Source organism: Bos mutus, chromosome X (assembly GCF_027580195.1).
Source record: "Bos mutus isolate GX-2022 chromosome X, NWIPB_WYAK_1.1, whole genome shotgun sequence".
NCBI lineage: Eukaryota > Metazoa > Chordata > Mammalia > Artiodactyla > Bovidae > Bos > Bos mutus.
The window spans coordinates 58868279-58888294 of NC_091646.1; the positions used below are offsets into that span (position 1 = coordinate 58868279).

The 20016-nt window shown below is 36.6% G+C and overlaps 1 protein-coding gene across 2 annotated transcripts in view; it reads right to left on the reverse strand.

The window, feature by feature from the left end:
- Positions 1 to 20016, reverse strand: part of LOC106701126 (uncharacterized) — a 466625-nt gene that overhangs the window by 250723 nt on the left and 195886 nt on the right. The window lies entirely within an intron of this gene.

Here is a 20016-nt window from a genome sequence, read left to right on the forward strand (position 1 = left end):
TCTATAGTTTTCTTTAAGTAGTATACTCATTTTCACTATATTGATTCTTCTGGTCCATTAACATGGTATATTTCTCCACCTATTAGTGTCCTCTTTGATTTCTTTCACCAGTGTTTTATGGTTTTCTATATATAGGTCTTTAGTTTCTTCAGGTAGATATATTCCTGAGTATTTTATTATTTTCATTGCAATGGCGAATGGAATTGTTTCCTTAATTTTTATTTCTACTTTCTCATTATTACTGCATAGGAATGCAAGGGATTTCTTTGCATTGATTTTATATCCTGCAACTTTACTATATTCATTGAATAGCTTTACTAATTTTCTGGTGGGGTCTTTAGGGTTTTCTATGTAGAGGATCATGTCATCTGCAAACAGTGCGAGTTTTACTTCTTTTCCATTTTAGATTCCTTTTATTTCTTTTTCTGCTCTGATTGCTGTGGCCAAAACTTCTAAAACTATGTTGAATAGTATTGGTGAAAGTGGGCACCCTTGTCTTGTTCCTGACTTTAGGGGAAATGCTTTCACTTTTTCGCCATTGAGTATAATGTTTACTGTGGGTTTATCATATATAGCTTTTATTATGTAGAGATATGTTTTTTCTGTTCCTGCTTTATGGAGGGTTTTTATCATAAATGGATGTTGAATTTTGTCAAAGGCTTTCTCTGCACCTATTGAGATAATCATATGGCTTTTATTTTTCAATTTGTTAATGTGGTGTATTACATTGATTGATTTGCAGATATTGAAGAATCCTAGCATCCCTGGGATAAAGCCCACTTGGCCATGGTGTATGATCTTTTTAATGCGTTGTTGGATTCTGATTGCCAGAATTTTGTTAAGGATTTTTGCATCTCTGTTCATCACTGATATTGGCCTGTAATTTTCTTTTTTCTTTTTTCTTTTTTTTTTTTCTTTTTTTTTTTTTTTTTGTAGCATCTTTGTCAAGTTTTGGTATTAGGGTGATGGTGGCCTCATGAAATGAGTTTGGAAGTTTACCCTCCTCTGTAATTTTCTGGAAGAGTTTGAGTAGGATAGGTGTTAGCTCTTCTCTAAATTTTTGGTAGAATCCAGGTGTGAAGCCGTCTGGACCTGGGCTTTTGGTTGTCTCTGCTTTTTAACATGCTGTCTAGGTTGGTCATAGCTTTTCTTCCAAGGAGCAAGGATCTTTTAATTTCATGCTGCAGTACTATCTGCAGTGATTTTGGAGACATCCCCTCCCAAAAGGGGTAAAAAAAAAGTCTCACAGTGCTTTCATTGTTTCCCAATCTATTTCCCATGAAGTGATGGGACTGGATGCCATGATCTTAGTTTACTGAATGTTGAGTTTTAAGCCAACTTTTTCACTCTCCTCTTTCCTTTTCATCAAGACGTTGTTTTGTTCTTCTTCACTTTCTGCCATAACAGTGGTATCATCTGCATATCTGAGGTTATTTATATTTCTCCTGGCAATCTTGATTCCATCTTGTGCTTCATCCAGCGTGGCATTTCCCATGATGTATTATGCATATGTTAACTAAGCAGGGTGACAATATACAGCCGTGATGTACTCCTTTCGCGATTTGGAACCAGACTGTTGTTCCATGTCTAGTTCTAACTGTTGCTTCCTGATATGCATATAGATTTCTCAGGATAAGGTCAGGTGGTCTGGTATTCTGATCTCTTGAAGAATTTTCTACAGTTTATTGTGATACACACAGTTAAAGGCTTTTGAGTAGTCAGTGAAGAAGACGTAGATGTATTTCTGGAACTCTCTTGTTTTTTAGATGATCCAACAGATTTTGGCAGTTTGATCTCTGGTTCCTCTGCCTTTTCTAGATCCAGTTGAACAACTACAAATTCTCGGTTGATGTACTGTTGAAGCCTAGCTTGGAAAATTTTGTTCATTACTTCGCTAGCATGTGAGACGAGTGCCATTGTGTAGTAGTTTGAAAATACTTTGGCATTGTCTAACATAGAGATTGGAATGAAAACTGAACTTTTCTAGTCCTGTGACCACTGCTGAGTTTTTCAAATTTGCTGACATATTGAGTGAAGCACTTTCACAGCATCATCTTTCAGGATTTGAAATAGCTCAACTGGAATTCTATCACCACTGCTAACTCTCTTCATAGGGATGCTTCCTAAGGCCCACTTGACTTCACATTCCAGGATGTCTGGCTCTAGGTGAGTGATCACACCATTGTGATTATATTGGTCATGAAGATCTTTTTTGTACAGTTCTTCTGTGTATTCTTGCCACCTCTTCTTAATATCTTCTGCTTCTGTTACGTCCATACCATTTCTGCCCTTTATTGAGTCCATCTTTGCATGAAATGTTCCCTTGGTATCTCTAATTTTCTTGAAGAGATCTCTAGTGCTTCCCATTCTGTTGTTTTCCTCTATTTCTTTACATTGATCGCTGAGGAAGGCTTTCTTCACTCTTGCTATTCTTTGGAAATCTGCATTCAGATGTTTATATCTTTCTTTTTCTCCTTTGCTTTTCGCTTCTCTTCTTTTCACAGCTATTTGTAAGGCCTCCCCAGACAGCCATTTTGCTTTTTTGCATTTCTTTTCCATGGGGATGTTCTTGATCCCTGTCTCCTGTACAATGTCATGAACCTCTGTCCATAGTTCATCAGGCACTCTATCTATCAGATCTAGTCCCTTAAATCTATTTCTCACTTCCACTGTATAATCATAAGGGATTTGATTTAGGTCATACCTGAATGGTCTAGTGGTTTTCCCTACTTTCTTCAATTTAAGGCTGAATTTGGCAATAAGGAATTCATGATCTGAGCCACAGTCAGCTCCCAGTCTTGTTTATTGCTGACTATATAAAGCTTCTCCATCTTTGGCTGCAAAGAATATAATCACTCTGATTTTAGTGTTGACCATCTGGTGATGTCCATGTGTAGAGTCTTCTCTTGTCTTGTTGGAAGAGGGTGTTTGCTATAACCAGTGCGTTCTCTTGGCAAAATTCTATTAGCCTTTGCCTTGCTTGATTCCGTATTCCAAGGCCAAATTTGCCAGTTACTCCAGGCGTTTCTTGACTTCCTACTTTTGCATTCCAGTCCCCTATAATAAAAAGGATATCTTTTTTAGGTGTTGATTCTAAAAGGTCTTGGAGGTCTTCATAGAACCGTTCAACTTCAGCTTCTTCAACATTACTGGTTGGGACATAGACTTGGATTACTCTGATATTGAATGGTTTGCCTTGGAAATGAACAGAGATCATTCTGTCATTTGTGAGACTGCATCCAAGTACTGCATTTCAGACTCTTTTGTTGACCATGATGGCAATTCCATTTCTTCTAAGGGATTCCTGCCCACAGTAGTAGATATAAGGGTCATCTGAGTTAAATTCACCCATTCCAGTCCATTGTAGTTTGCTGATTCCTAGAATATCGATGTTCACTCTTGCCATCTCCTGTTTGACAACTTCCAATTTGCCTTGGTTCATGGACCTGACATTCCATGTTCCTAGGCAATATTGCGTTTTACAGCATCGGACCTTGCTTCTATCACCAGTCACATCCACAACTGGTTATTGTTTTTGCTTTGGCTCCATCCCTTCATTCTTTCTGGAGTTATTTCTCCACTGATCTTCAGTAGCATATTGGGCTCTTACTGACCTGGGGAGTTCCTCTTTCAGTATCCTATCATTTTACCTTTTCATACTGTTCATGGGGTTCTCAAGGCAAGAATACTGAAGTGGTTTGCCATTCCCTTCTCAAAACCTATGGGATGCAGCAAAAGTAGATCTATGAGGGAAGTTTAGAGCAATACAATCCTACCTCAAGAAACAAGAAAAACATCAAATAGACAACTTAACTTTACACGTAAAACAACTGGAAACAGAAGAAAAGAAAAACAAAATTAGTAGAAGGAAGGAAATCATAAAGATCCGAGTAGAAATAAATGAAAAAGAAATGGAAGAAACAATAATAAAGATTAATAAAACAAAAAGCAGGTTTTCTGAGAAGATAAACAAAAGTGATAAACCTTTAGCCAAATTCATGAAGAAAAAAGAGAGAAGAATCAAATCAACAAAGTTAGAAGTTAAAAAGGAGAGATTTCAACAGACAATGCAGAAATACAAAGGACTATAAGAGATTGTTATGAACAACTCTATGGCAATAAAATGGGTAATCTGGGAGAAATGAATAGATTCTAAGAAAAGTTTAATCTTCCACGATGGAACCAGGAAGAAATAGAAATTATGAGCAACCCAATTATACAAGCACTGAAGTTGAAGCTGTGATCAAAAATCTCCAAAAAACAAAAGCCCAGAACCAGATGACTTCACAGGAGAATTCTCTCAAACATTTAGAGTAGGGCTAATGCCTATGTGTCTAAAACTCTTTCAAAAAATTGCAGAGTAAGAAACATTTCCAAATTCATTCTATGAGGCCACCATCAGTCTGATACCAAAACCAGACAAAGACAACACAAAAAATGAAAACTACAGGCCAAAATCACTGTTGAACATAGATGCAAAAATCCTTGACAAAATTTTATCAAACAGAATTCAGCAACACATCAAAAAGCTCATACACCATGATCAAGTTGGGTTTATTCCAGAGATGAAAGGATTACTCAATATATGGAAATCGTTCTGTGTGATACACCATATTAACAAACTGAAAAATAAAACCATATGATAATCTCAATAGATGCAGGAAAAGCTTTTGTCAAAATTTAGCACCTATATATGATTCAAACTCTTCAAAAAATGGCCATCGAAAGAGCCTAACTGAACATAGTAAAGGCCGTATATGATAAGCCTACAGCAAACATCATTCTCAATGGTGAAAAATGGAAAGCATTCCCCCGAAGATAAGGAACAAGACAAGGGTGTCCCCGTTCCCCGCTGTTATTCATCGTAGTTGTGGAAGTCTTAGCTATGGCAAATGAGAAGAAAAACAAATAAAATAAATCCAGATCAGAAAAGAATATGTAATGCTCTAACTATTTACAGATGACATGATACTGTACATAGAAAACCCTACACATAGTATTAGAAAATTACTAGAGCTGAACAGTGAATTTAGCAAAGTTACAGGATACAAAATCAACACACAGAAATCACTTGCATTTCTATTTACTAACAATGAAAAATTGGAAAGAACAATTAAGGAATTAATCACATTCACCATTGCAACTAAAGAATTAAATATCTAGGAATAAAGTTACCTGAGACAAAAGAACTGTACACAGAAAATTATAGTTACTCCTTGGAAGGAAAGTTATGACCACATGTTATGGATGTGGTCATGTTGGACTGTGAAGTTGGACTGTGAAGAGAAAGCTGAGTGCCGAGGAATTGGTGCTTTTGAACTGTGGTGTTGCAGAAGACTCTTGAAGTCCCTTGGACTGCAAGGAGATCCAATCAGTCCATTCTAAAGGAGATCAGCCTGGGTATAAACCCATGCACCTATGGGTACCTTATTTTTGACTAAGGAGACAAGAATACAAAATGGGGAAAAGACAGCCTCTACAATAAATGGTGCTGGGAAAACTGGACAGCTACATGTATAGGAATGAAATTAGAAGACTTCCTAACATCACACACAGAGACAAACTCAAAATGGATTAAGGACCTAAATATAAGACCAGAAACTATAACTCTAAAAAGAAAACACAGGCAGAACACTCGATGACATAAATCAAAGCAAGATCCTCTATGACCCACCTCCTAGAGTAATGGAAATAAAACCAAAAGTAAACAAGTGGGACTTGATTAAACGTAAAAGCTTTGCACAGCAAAGGAAACTATAAGCAAGGTGAAAATACAACCCTCAGAATTGGAGAAAATAATAGCAAATGAAACAACTGACAAAGGATTAATTTCCAATATATACAAGTAGCTCATACAACTCAATAAGAGAAAAACAAACAACCCAATCAAAAAGTGGGAAAAAGACCTAAACAGACATTTCTCCAAAGAAGACATTCAGATCACTAACAAACACACAAAAACATGCTCAAAATAGCTCATTATTAGAGAAATGCCAATCAAAACTACAATGAGATATCACCTCACACTAGTCAGAATGGCCATCATCAAAACGTCTACAAACAATAAATGCTGAAGAGGGTGTGGAGAAAAGGGAATGCTCTTGCAATGTTGGGGAGAATGTAAATTGATACAGCCACTATGGAAGATGGTATGGAGATTCCTTAAACAATTAGCAATAAAATCACCATATGACCCAGCAATCCAACCCCTTGGCATATACCCTGAGGAAATCAAAATTGAAAAAGAGACATGTATCCCATTGTTCACTGCAGCACTATTCACAATAGCTAGAATATGGAAGCAACCTAAATGTCCACAAACCAATGAATGTATAAAGAAGTTGTGGTATATAGACACAATGGAATATTACTCAGACATAAAAATGAACACATCTGAGTCTGTTCTAAGGAAGTGGATGAACCTAGGACCTATTATACAGAGTAAAGTAAGTCAGAAAGAGAAAGATAAATATCGTATTCTAACACATACATACAGAATCTAGGGAAAAAAATACTGAAGAATTTACTTACAGGGCAGCAGTGGAAAAACAGACATGTTGAACAGACTTGTGGACGTGGGGAGAGGGTGAGACGCATGGAAAGAGTAACATGGAAACTTACATTACCATATGGAAGACAGCCAACAGGAATGTTTTATTGCTCAGGAAACTCAAACAGGGGCTCTGTATCAACCTAGAGGGGTGGGGCGGTGAGGGAGATGGGAGAGAGTTTCAAAAGGGAGGGGATATATGTATACTTATGGCTGATTCATATTGAGGTTTGACAGTAAACAAAAAAAAAATCTGTAAAGCAATTATCCTTCAATAATAAATACATAAATTTAAATTTTAAAAAAAGAAGAGAGAAGGGAACAAAATAAAAAAGAACACATTCAATTCAGTCCTAATAAGGTGGATGAATCTAGAGCCTATTATACAGAGTGAAATAAGTCAGAAAGAGAAAAACAAATATCTAACACACACATATGGAATCTAATCTAGAAAGATGGCACTGATGAACTAATTTTCCAGGAAGCAATGGAGATGCAGACATAAAGAACAGACTTGTGTACACTGGGTGGGAAGGAGAGGGTGGGGCAAATTGAGAGAACAGTATGGACACATACAGATTACCATGTGTAAAATAGATAGCAAGTGGGAATTTTCAGTGTGGCATAGGGAGCTCAACCCAGTGCTCTCTGACAAACTAGAGGAATGTGATGGCATGGGAGATGGGAGGGGGGTTCAGGAGATGTGGGACATATGTATATCTGTGGCTGATTCATGTTTATGTATGGAAGAAACCAACACAATACTGTAAAACAATTATCCTCTAACAACAACAACAACAACAACAACAAAAGATAACTGCACTCTAATGTTCACTACAGCACTATTTACAATAGCCAGGACATGAAAGCAACAATTAAGTGTTTTAAAGGAATTTAATAAGTCAATTTAATGTATAAGGGAATCTATTTCATTTCAAACTTTTTGTAAACATATGAAAAATCACGGAATAACACGTGCAAATAATAACTATTGTGTTCCGCACTATCTTTTGATATCCTGAATGTAATTTTGAAGTTATAATTTTAGCACACATTTTTAATCACACATGAAAGATACACTTTACAAAATTAGTTGGCTTCAAGAGGATTTGTTATAAAATTCCACGAAACAGTACATCTTAAGTAAAAATTCGTTTTCAGTGTTTTCTTCTCATAAAGTATTCATGAATTCAGCTACCATAAGTTAATATCTACTAAAGTACAAATAGACATTTGCTTTTAAAAAATTTTTATGCTTTGTAGCAATTACTACTCTCTTTTCCCTGTGTCTTTTCACTTTAATTGTTCCTCCACCTTTATAAGTTCCCTCAAATCGTGGGTTTTCTGATTTAGGTAAAAAATATCACATCAATTTGGGCTATGAAGTAAAGCAAATACAAAACTAAAAATCTGACTAATACTTAAAAAGGTAGCTGAATCTAGCACAATTTAATGAGTAGGATTGCTAGAGATAGAGAGATAGTACACCACAGTGGCTAAAAGCACGTACTCTGAAATTAGGCTTAGTTCCAACAATAATTAGTAGTATGGCCTTGGAAGTTAATTTCTCTGTGCTCCAGAACACTATTTTTTAAAATATAAACAATTATAAGCATCTATTGCATAGAATTTTGTGAGATTAAATGAGTAAATGTATGCACAGTGATTAAAATAGTGCATGGTATGTGGTAAGAACTATATATTAGCTATTATTATTTTTAAGTAAGAAACTATCAGTTCAGCTTTTGAAAAATATTATATATATTTGCTGCTGATTTGCTTTTTCACTGAAATCTGACATTTACTTGGAGTTACTAATTATCAAACAAAAGATGAAAATGTATTAGTTTTTTGCTCTTGTCTATTTCTTCTTCCAAATCACAAGAACTGTCAGATTATTATCCAATTGCATTTTCATATGCTTCATGTTGCACATGAAATCACTGCCTTTTTCAGTCAGAAAGATACATTATTTATGCCATAGAGCAAGACTTTGGAAAAAAATAAATTCTATGGATTAAAAATAATCACACTGTAACATTTAGGTAGGCCCTACAGGATAAAGGAGATGGGATAATGTGAATTACATAAAGTTTAAAATACCAGATACCACCTGCAAAATGCTGGTCACAAATATTCACATTTTGCCTTCTAGAAATTATGATGTATGTATAGAACTTCATGGGACTTAATAGTTTATTTTACCCTGAAATTATTATAGATAGCATTCTTTGATTGTTTAAGAACAATAACCTTCTTTCTCCTCTACAGTGACTTGTGATGTATTTCAGAACAAAGCACCTGGGAAATGACAGACCCAAAGAGGGAAAATAATTTTTTAATTATGGTAGGACCTTGATGTCAGTTTCTTCCACAGTAGAATGGAATCCAGGATTCAGTTCAGGCAACAAATACATCCTGCCTCTTCCTCTGCTCATTCTAACCCCAACTACAAACAAACAAGCAAAATAAACAAAAGTCTTGTCTAAATGGTATTACTGTGTCATCAGGAAACAATGTCTGTATACATTACTATGTACTTTGCAATGAGTTAACATAATATGATTTCAACTATGCTATGCTATGCTAAGTCACTTCAGTCGTGTCTGACTCTGTGTGACCCCATAGACGGCAGCCTACCAGGCTGCCCTGTCCCTGGGATTCTCCAGGCAAGAACACTGGAGTGGGTTTTCATTTCCTTCTCCAATGCATGAAAGTGAAAAGTGAAAGTGAAGTCGCTCAGTCGTGTCCGACTCTTAGCGACCCCATGGACTGCAGCCTACCAGGCTCCTCTGTCCATGGGATTTTCCAGGCAAGAGTACTGGAGTGGGGTGCCATTGCCTTCTCCGATGATTTCAACTAGATCCTTCTAAATACCTAGTATTTGAATTAATTGATTCCATGGGTAGAAATTATATTCATTATTTAACTTTAGGATTTAATGTAAATCCCCAGTGATCACAATAGTGTGGTGATAGCATAATATTGACTAATAAGTCATAAAACAGAATAGACTGGCCTGAAACAGACATTCACTTAAACAGTCACTCAATTTTTGATAGAGAAACCAAAACAATCCAATTGAAAGAGAAAACTCTTAAAAAGAAAAAAAAAAAAAGAAAGAGAAAACTCTTCAACAACTGGTACTGAAACAAAAACTTAATATTCTTATGGAAAACACAATGATCTGTAAGTTCTATATTAAACCATACAGAAAATAATTTGAGATGGATCATAGACTGGTGCCAAACAGAAAGGAGTACGTCAAGGCTGTATATTGTCACCCTGCTTATTTAACTTATATGCAGAGTACATCATGAGAAACCCTGGGCTAGAAGAAGCACAAGCTGGAATCAAGATTGCTGGGAGAAGTATCAGTAACCTCAGATACGCAGATGACATCACCCTTATGGCAGAAAGTGAAGAAGAACTAAAGAGCCTCTTGAAGGAAGTGAAAGAGGAGAGTGAAAAAGTTGGCTTAAAGCTCAACATTCAGAAAACGAAGATAATGGCATCCAGTCCCATCACTTCATGGCAAATGGATGGAGAAACAGTGGAAACAGTGGCTGACTTTATTTTTCTGGGCTGCAAAATCACTGCACATGGCGATTGCAGCCATGAAAGTAAAAGATGCTTACTCTTTGGAAGGAAAGTTATGACTAACCTAGACAGCATATTAAAAAGCAGAGACACTACTTTGTCAGCAAAGGTCTGTCTAGTCAAGGCTATAGTTTTTCCAGTAGTCATGTATGGATATGAGAGTTGGACTACACAGAAAGCTGTATTCTTCATCAAAGAATTGCTGCTTTTGAAGTGTGGTGTTGAAGAAGACTTGAGAGTCTCTTAGACTGCAAGGAGATTCAACCAGTCCATCCTAAAGGAGATCAGTCCTGGACTGATGTTGAAGGTGAAACTCCAATACTTTGGCCACCTGATGTTCGAAGAGCTGACTCATTGGAAAAGACCATGACAGAGGATGAGATGGTTGGATGGCATCACCAACTCAATGGACATGAGTTTGGGTAAACTCCGGAAGCTAGTGATGGACAGGGAGGCCTGGCATGCTGGTTCATGGGGTTGCAAATATTTGGACACGACTGAGTGACTGAATTGAACTAAACTGATATTTCAAAATGTCAGAAATAAAAATATAAAGTATCCAGATGAAACCATGAAAGACTAATATCCCAATTTGTGTTAGGCAAAACTTTACAAGACGTGACAAAAAGCAACAACAACAAAAAAATTACACATTGGACTTCATCTAAATTATAAACTACTTGTCACCAAAACATTCCAACAAGAAAACGAATGAAGAATTCTACATTGCTGGACTATGTTAAAGGCTAAAAGATGATGCTGTTAAAGTGCAGCACTCAATATGCCAGCAAATTTGGAAAACTCAGCAGTGGCCACAGGACTAGAAAGGTCAGTTTTCATTTCAATCCCAAAGAAGGAGAATGTAAAAGAATGTTCAAACCTCTGTACAATTTTTCTCATTTCACATGCTCAAAAATCCTTCAAGCTAGACTTCAACAGTACTTGAACCAAGAACTTCCAGATATACAAGCTGGATTTAGAAAAGGCAGAGTAACCAGAGATGAAATTGTCAACATCCATTGGATCATAGAAAAAGCAAAGTAATTTCAGAAAAAAACATCATTTTGCTTCACTGACTATGGAAAAGCCTTTGACTGTAGGATCACAACGAACAGTGGGGAAGTCTTAAAAGGATGAGAATACTAGACCACCTTACCTTCCTCCTGAGAAACATGTATGAGGATCAAGAAGCAACAGTTAAAACCGGGCAAGGAGCAATGGACTGGTTCAAAATTGGCAAAGGAGTACATCAAGGCTGTATACTGTCACTCTGCTTATTTAACTTCTATGCAGAGTACATCATGCAAAATGCCCAGCTGGATGGATCAGAAGCTGGAATCAAGGTTGCTGGGCGAAACATCAACAATTTGCACTTGATACCACTCTAATGGCAGAAGTGAATAGGAACTAAAGAGCCTCTTGATAAGGGTGAAAGAGGATTGTGAAAAAGCTGGCCTAAAACACATTAAAAAAAAAAAAAGATCATAGCATCAGGTCCCATCACTTTATGGCAAGTGAACTGGGAAACAGTGGAAACAGTGGCAGTCTTTATTTTCTTAGGTTCCAAAATCACTGAAGATGGTGACTACAACCACATAATTAAAAGATAGTTGCTCCTTAGAAGGTAAGCAATGACAAACCTAGACAGTGTATTAAAAAGAAGAGACATCACTTTGCCCACTAAGGTCCATAGAGTCAAAGCTATGGATTTTCCAGTAGTCATGCATGGATGTGAGTGTTGGACCATAAAAAGGCTAAGTGCTGAAGAATTGATGCTTTTGAATTGTGTGGAAGAAGAATCTTAAGAGTTCCATGGACAGTTAGAAGTTCAAACTAGTCAATCCTAAAGGAAATCAACTCTGAATATTCATTGAAAGGACTGATGCTGAAGCTGAGGCTCCAATATTTTGGCAACCTGATTTGAAATGCCAACTCATGTGAAAAGAACCTGATGCTGGAAAAGATTGAAGGCAAAAGGAAAAACGGGTAGCAGAGAATAAGATGGCTGGATGACATAACCGACTCAATGGATATGAGTTTGAATAAACTCCAGGAGTTAGTGAAGGACAGGGAAGGCTTGTATACTTCAGTTCATGGGGTTACAAAGAGTCGGACAGGACTTAGCAACTGAACAACACTGGAATAAATTACTCATCAATTAAACATTTTACAAACAACTGGTATCCAAGATAAAAAATGACTCCAACAAATCAAAAAGAAAAATACAAGCAATCATTTTTTTTAAAAATAGGCAAAAATTTTGAGCATACACTCTACACACATAAATGCAAGGACAAAAAAGCATTTGTAAATATGCTTAACATGATCACTTAATACCAAAGTGCAAATTAAATCTACAATGAGAAGTAATTACACATCCATCAGAATGACTTGAATTGAGAAGTTTGATGTGGAGTAACTGGAAACTTTGTACCTTTTTATTGTAGAGTAAAACAAAAATAACTGTTTTAGGTAAAGTTTTGGAAGTTTCTAATGAAACTAAACATATACTTTCCCCAGCAATTTCATTTGTAGGTATTTCTAAAGAGAAATGAAAACACATCTACAAATAGACCTTAAAATATTCATGGAGAACAGAGAAATTTTAGGGCAGTGAAAATATTCTATGAACTACAATGATGTACGTATGTCATGGTGGATTTGTCCAAACTCACAGAATGTACAACACCAGCAGTGAATCATGATATACACTACTGGCTTTGACTGATTATGGTGCACCAATGTAGGTTCATCAATTGTAATAAATGTACACTCTGGTGAGGAACACTGATAAATAGGAAGGCTATGCATGCATGGAGGTAGGGAGTATATGGGAAATGTCTACCTTCCTTTTAACTTTGCTCTGACTCTAAAGCTCCTCAAAAAACCACCTAAAAAAAAAAAAAAAAAAAAAAACCTTCCATTAAATATAGTCATAACAACTTTATTCATAATAGCCTTAAATTAGGAATAACTTTGCCCTAAGAGTTTTCTATTCTCCATGAATATTTTAAGGTCTATTTGTGGACATATATTTTCATTTATCTTTGGAAATACCTACAAATGAAGGAAGGGTTTTCTGTCAACAGAAGAAAGGATAAACTGTGGTATATTCATACAATGGAATACTACATAACAATATAATGGTAAAATCAACTGATACCAAAAGTGATATAAAGAACATTATGTTGATTGAAAAAGGCCTTCTACAAATAGCATATAATGTATAATTTCATTTATGTGAAATTCCAGAACTGTCAAAACTATTTAGAGGTGGAAAAAAATCAGAAGTGGAGTTCCTTTTTGGTGAGAGGGTGAGAACTGGGGGAGAAGCATGAAGGATGATTCAGAATGAGCATGAGAGTACTTCCTGAGGTGAGGATATTATTCTATATCTTCACAAGGAGTTGTTATACGGGCATTTTATATATGTTAAAATTCACAGAATGTCTGATTTAAGATTGATTAATTTCATTTTATAATTTTTTTGATAAAACTGAGTTGAAAATTAGTATTGCAATTCATTAATGTCATGAATGCTAAGGTATTTGGGATGAAGAATACTGATTTCTACAACTTATTTTGAAATGCATGATAAAAAGATGGATTGGTGGGTAGATAGAGGGACAGACAGATGATATAGTTTAATATAGCAAATATCTGATCAGATCAGAACAGTCGCTCAGTCGTGTCCGACTGTTTGCGACCCCATGAATCACAGCACGCCAGGCCTCCCTGTCCATCACCAACTCCCGAAGTTCACTCAGACTCACGTCCATCGAGTCAGTAATGCCATCCAGCCATCTCATCCTCTGTCGTCCCCTTCTCCTCCTGCCCCCAATCCCTCACACCATCAGAGTCTTTTCCAATGAGTCAACTCTTCGCATGAGGTGGCCAAAGTACTGGAGTTTCAGCTTTAGCATCATTCCTTCCAAAGAAATCCCAGGGCTGATCTCCTTCAGAATGGACTGGTTGGATCTCCTTGCAGTCCAAGGGACTCTCAAGAGTCTTCTCCAACACCACAGTTCAAAAGCATCAATTCTTCGGCGCTCAGCCTTCTTCACAGTCCAGCTCTCACATCCATACATGACCACAGGAAAAATCATAGCCTTGACTAGATGAACCTTTGTTGGCAAAGCAATGTCTTTGCTTTTGAATATGCTATCTAGGTTGGTCATAACTTTCCTTCCAAGGAGTAAGCGTCTTTTAATTTCATGGCTGCAGTCACCATCTGTAATGATTTTGGAACCCAGAAAAATAAAGTCTGACACTATTTCCACTGTTTCCCCACGTATTTCCCATGAAGTTGTGGGACCGGATACCATGATCTTCGTTTTCTGAATGTTGAGCTTTAAGCCAACTTTTTCACTCTCCACTTTCACTTTCATCAAGAGATTTTTAGTTCCTCTTCACTTTCTGCCATAAGGGTGGTGTCATCTGCATATCTGAGGTTATTGATATTTCTCCCGGCAATCTTGATTAGAGCTTGTGTTTCTTCCAGTCCAGAGTTTCTCATGATGTACTCTGCATATAAGTTAAATAAACAGGGTGACAATATACAGCCTTGACGAACTCCTTTTCCTATTTGGAACCAGTCTGTTGTTTCATGTCCAGTTATAACTGCTGCTTCCTGACCTGCATACAAATTTCTCAAGAGGCAGATCAGGTGGTCTGGTATTCCCATCTCTTTCAGAATTTTCCACAGTTTAGTGTGATCCACACAGTCAAAGGCTTTGGCATAGTCAATAAAGCAGATGTTTTTCTGCCACTTTCTTGCCTTTTCCATGATCCAGTGGATGTTGGCAATTTGAACTCTGGTTCCTCTGCCTTTTCTAAAACCAGCTTGAACATCAGGAAGTTCACGGTTCACATATTGCTGAGGCCTGGCTTGGAGAATTTTGAGCATTACTTTACTAGTGTATGAAATGAGTGCAATTGTGCGGTAGTTTGAGCATTCTTTGGCACTGCCTTTCTTTGGGATTGGAATGAAAACGGACCTTTTCCAGTCCTGTGGCCACTGCTGAGTTTTCCAAATTTGCTGGCATATTGAGTGCAGCACTTTCACAGCATCATCTTTCAGGATTTGGAATAGCTCAACTGGAATTCCATCACCTCCACTAGCTTTGTTCGTAGTGATGCTTTCTAAGGCCCTCTTGACTTCAAATTTCAGGATGTCTGGCTCTAGGTCAGTGATCACACCATCGTGATTATCTGGGTCATGAAGATCTTTTTTGTACAGTTCTTCTGTGTATTCTTTCCATCTCTTCTTAATATCTTCTGCTTCTGTTAGGTCCATACCATTTCTGTCCTTTTTCGAGCTCATCTTTGCATGAAATGTTCCTGTGGTATCTCTGATTTTCTTGAAGAGATCCCTAGTCTTTCCCATTCTGTTGTTTTCCTCTATTTCTTTGCATTGATCGCTAAAGAAGGCTTTCTTACCTCTTCTTGCTATTATTTGAAACTCTGCATTCAGATGTTTATATCTTTCCTTTTCTCCTTTGCTTTTCACTTCTTTTCACAGCTATTTGTAAATGGATATGGAGGTTTATTGTATAATTCTTTCAACTTTTTTATATGTTTGAAAGTTTACATAATCAAATGTTGAGGGAAAGTCTTTACAGTGACCCACTACATATATAATCTTCCCCTCCATCAATTTGCTCTTAGACCTCAGCTTTGATTATGTCTACTCCCCACTTCCTTTCCCCTCCATATCTCATTAAAATCACATTGGCATTCTTGTTATTCTTAGAATACATAAGGTATGAATCTCTCTCATACTCTTTGCCTTTTGTATTCTCTACTTAGAACATAACCCTCCCAGATAGCCACATGGTTTAAAGCCTGATCCTTTTCCTTCTTAGGGTCTTTACTCAATTCACGTTTTCACTGAGGCAATCCCTAACATTCAGTCATGCTTCCTGGCACCTGATCCTACTTCTTCATTTTATTTTTCTCTATAACACTTATCACCGTGCAACATACTATACATTTCACTTAAATGTTTATTCAAATTCAGTGAGGATCGAGGTATGTACCTTGCTTGTTCCTAGTATATCAAACAGTGCATAACATACAATGTGTGTTCAATAAATATTCATTGAATAAGTGGATTATAGTTGTAAAAGAGCTGAGTAAGTGGTAACAATGAAACAATAGGGTCAACTATATAACTTGCAAATGCAAATACTACAGTGGGAAGAGGGGAAATGAAAGTTGCTGTAGGAAAATTACCAAAAATTTTTATTTAAATTAAATGTTACCATACTTAGTAGTTCAGTCATGTCTGACTCTTTGTGACCCCATGGACTGTAGCCCGCCAGCCTCCTCTGTCCATGGGGATCATCCAGGAAAGAATACTGGAGTGGATTGCCATGCCCTCCTCCAGGGGATCTTCCCAACTCAGGTGTAAAATACTTTGAAAAGTGTTTATACGTAGTAAATATTATTAAAATAATATTGTATATTCTACTGTTTCTAGAAAAACATTTAATCCTGATTCATTGACTATACTAAAGCCTTTGACTGTGTGGATCATAAAAAAATGGCAGAAAATTTTAAAGGGATAGGAATACCAGACCGCCTTACCTGCTTCCTGAGAAACCTATGTGCAGGTCAAAAAGCAACAGTTACAACTGGACATGGAACAATGAACTGGTACAAAATTGGGAAAGGACTACATCAAGGCTGTATATTGTCACCCTGAATCTTAAACTTATATGCAGAATACATCATGTTAAATGCTGGGCTGGATGAAACACAAGCTGGAATCAAGACTGTTGGGAGAAATATCAGTAACCTCAGATATGCAGATGATGTCACCCTAATGGCAGAAAGCAGAAAGGAACTAAAGAGCCTCTTGATGAAGGTGGAAGAGGAGAGAGAAAAAGCAGGCTTAAAACTCAACATTCAAAAAAACTAACATCTTGGCATCTGGGCCTATCACTTCATGGCAAATAGGTGGGGAATCAATGGAAACAGTGAGAGACTTTATTTTCTTGGGATCCAAACTCACTGTGGACCATAACTGCAGCCATGAAATTAAAAGACATTTGCTCCTTGGAAGAAAAGCTATGATCAACCTAGACAGCATATTAAAAAGCAGAGATATTACTTTGCCACCAAGGGTCTGTCTAGTCAAAGCGATGGTTTTTCCAGTAGTCATGTGCAGATGTGAGAGTTGGACCATGAGGAAGACTGAGCACCAAAGAAATGATGCTTTCAAATTGTGGTGCTGGGAAGACTTGTGAGAATTCCTTGGGCAGCAAGGAGATCAAACCAATCAATCCTAAAGGAAATCAACCCTGAATATTCACTGGAAGGACTGATGCTGAAGCTCCAATACTTTAGTCACCTGATGCAAAGAGCTGATTCATTGGAAAAGACCCTGATGCTGGGAAAGATTGAGAGCAAGATGAGAAGGGTGCGGTAGATGATGAGATTGCTGGATGGCATCACTAACTCAATGACATGAGTTTGAGCAAACTCCAGGATTTAGTAAAGGACAGGAAAGTCTTGTGTGCTGCAGTTCATGGAGTCACAGAGTAGGACACAACTAAGCAACTGCACAAGAACAACCATGTTCTTCAAATCTATGATTATTTCCCATATTTCACATAAGTACTTTATTTTCAGTTCCCATATGAGCAGTGAGAGAGGAAAATTGAGCAAGAGAAAATGAAAATGGTTAGAAAGTGAAAATCTGTGTGATAACAAAAAAATAAAATGTAAGGGGGGCAAGGTAAATACTTATAGAAAACAGAGTCAGAAAGAAAACATTAGGTAACATATTGAATGTTTATTAAAACATTATTAAGAAAAATATTTAAACATTTACCTGTACTTAAGAAGCAATATCTATTACAGATCTCAAAGTTGTTTCATCTGTACAAAATACTTTTCCTACAGCCTTCTAGTTAACAAAATCAAGAAGAATGTAATAAAATAGTATGTTTGACATAATCCTATTTCATGATTTCTGAAAAAGACTAATCTCAAATACAAAACCTCCTCTGAGCTGATCATGAGAAAGATGCATGGTAACTTATAGCAGACACAGAATACAGTCGTTTCATTTTCAACAATACCTTTGATGACTCCTAGTTTGTTACTGAAGTTGAACTCAGTTTATAGGTAACTAAACTTAAAAAAAAAATGCTTCAAGAGAAAAGTCTCTTGTCCCTAGGAAAAACTGGCAAGCAGCCTGCTTTTCTCATCTTCTTCTCTAGTTTTTCCCTTTATGGACTCAATGTTCTCATGCTTTATTTCAACTTGGCTTCACCAAAAGTCTATTTTTCAAAAGGATACCCAAAACTTTCTTGCACTTAAAAGAAAATTGTGAACTTGTTTAACATTTTATATACCACAGGGACATTTTCATTCTGAAAAGGAACACATTGTAAAGCCAAATAAATTACATTTAAACATCAGCAAACAGTAAATGGAGGTAATTTTTAAGGCAGAATGCTCTTCTCTTGTGCCATATGTTAAAAATGGGAATTAGTATTCCACTTTTGGCATGAAACAACTGCCAAGCAGCAAACAAAATACAAAAGCTAAAAAACTACTCCTAAATATTTACAATTTTATGACTGAACCTCTTAAACATCCTTCAAACGAATATCAGACTGATATAGAAAGGAAGAAATATAATTAATTAATTATAATTGTTTCAGCAATATCTGAAATACTTCAGGCACTCTGTAATTCTAGAGACTACTATCATGTTTTTTTATAAACAAACACAAACACAGATACCCAAGGAATTAGGTGTAGGCACAAAGTTTCTTTCACTGGGACTTACTGAGGAAAAAACATTTCCCAAAGAGTTGAGTTTTACAAAGATGAATTTCTTTCTGCTAATATTTGACACATATAAATTCATATAACTTTGACTTATTAAGTATATTAAGGCCTCTTCTCTTAAAAAATACCAAAGAATAGTGGTAGTCTCTGCCAAAAGAAAATGACACACAAATAAATTATTCTTCAGAGGAAGAATATTCCAAATCAGACGGAGAAGGCAATGGCACCCCACCCCAGTACTCTTGCCTGGAAAATTCCATGGATGGAGGATCTTGGAGGGCTACAGTCCATGGGGTCACTAAGAGTCAGACACGACTGAGTGACTTCACTTTCACTTTTCATTTTCATGTATTGGAGAAGGAAATGGCAACCCACTCCAGTGCTCCTGCCTTGAGAATCCCAGGGACTGGGGAGCCTGGTGGGCTGCCATCTATGTATGGGGTCACACAGAGTCGGACATGATTGAAGTGACTTAGCATCATCAGCAGCAGCATTCCAAATCAGAAATGTGAATAAAGCAACTATTTTTTGTTTATGTTTAACAATATGTTGAAATAAAGATGCTTATATTTGCCCATTATAATTATACATTTTCAATTAATTTATAGGTTTTTGTCTCACATTTTAGAATATTATATTCTGTAAGAAATATTTAATTTTTCCTGACTTCATCCAATTTAAACTGTGTGTATGCATGCGTACTCAGTTGAGTTAAAGTCTTTGCAATCCTATGGACTGTAGCACACCAGGCTCCTTGGTCTAAGGGATTCTCCAGGAAAGAATACTGGAGTGAGTTGCCATTTCTTCCTCAGGGGATCTTCCTGGCCCAGGGATAAAACTTGTGCCTCCTACACTGGCAGGCACACTCTTTACCACTGAGCTACCTGGAAAACTTAAATTGTGTGACAAAACTATAAAGAAAATACGCTTTAAACATTCAATAAAACACACACACACACATATATACATATATATAGTGTATATATATATATATATATTTATACATTTCTGCAGTGTACTAAACAAAATATAATTATTGGGTATTCTAGGAGGCAGTCCTA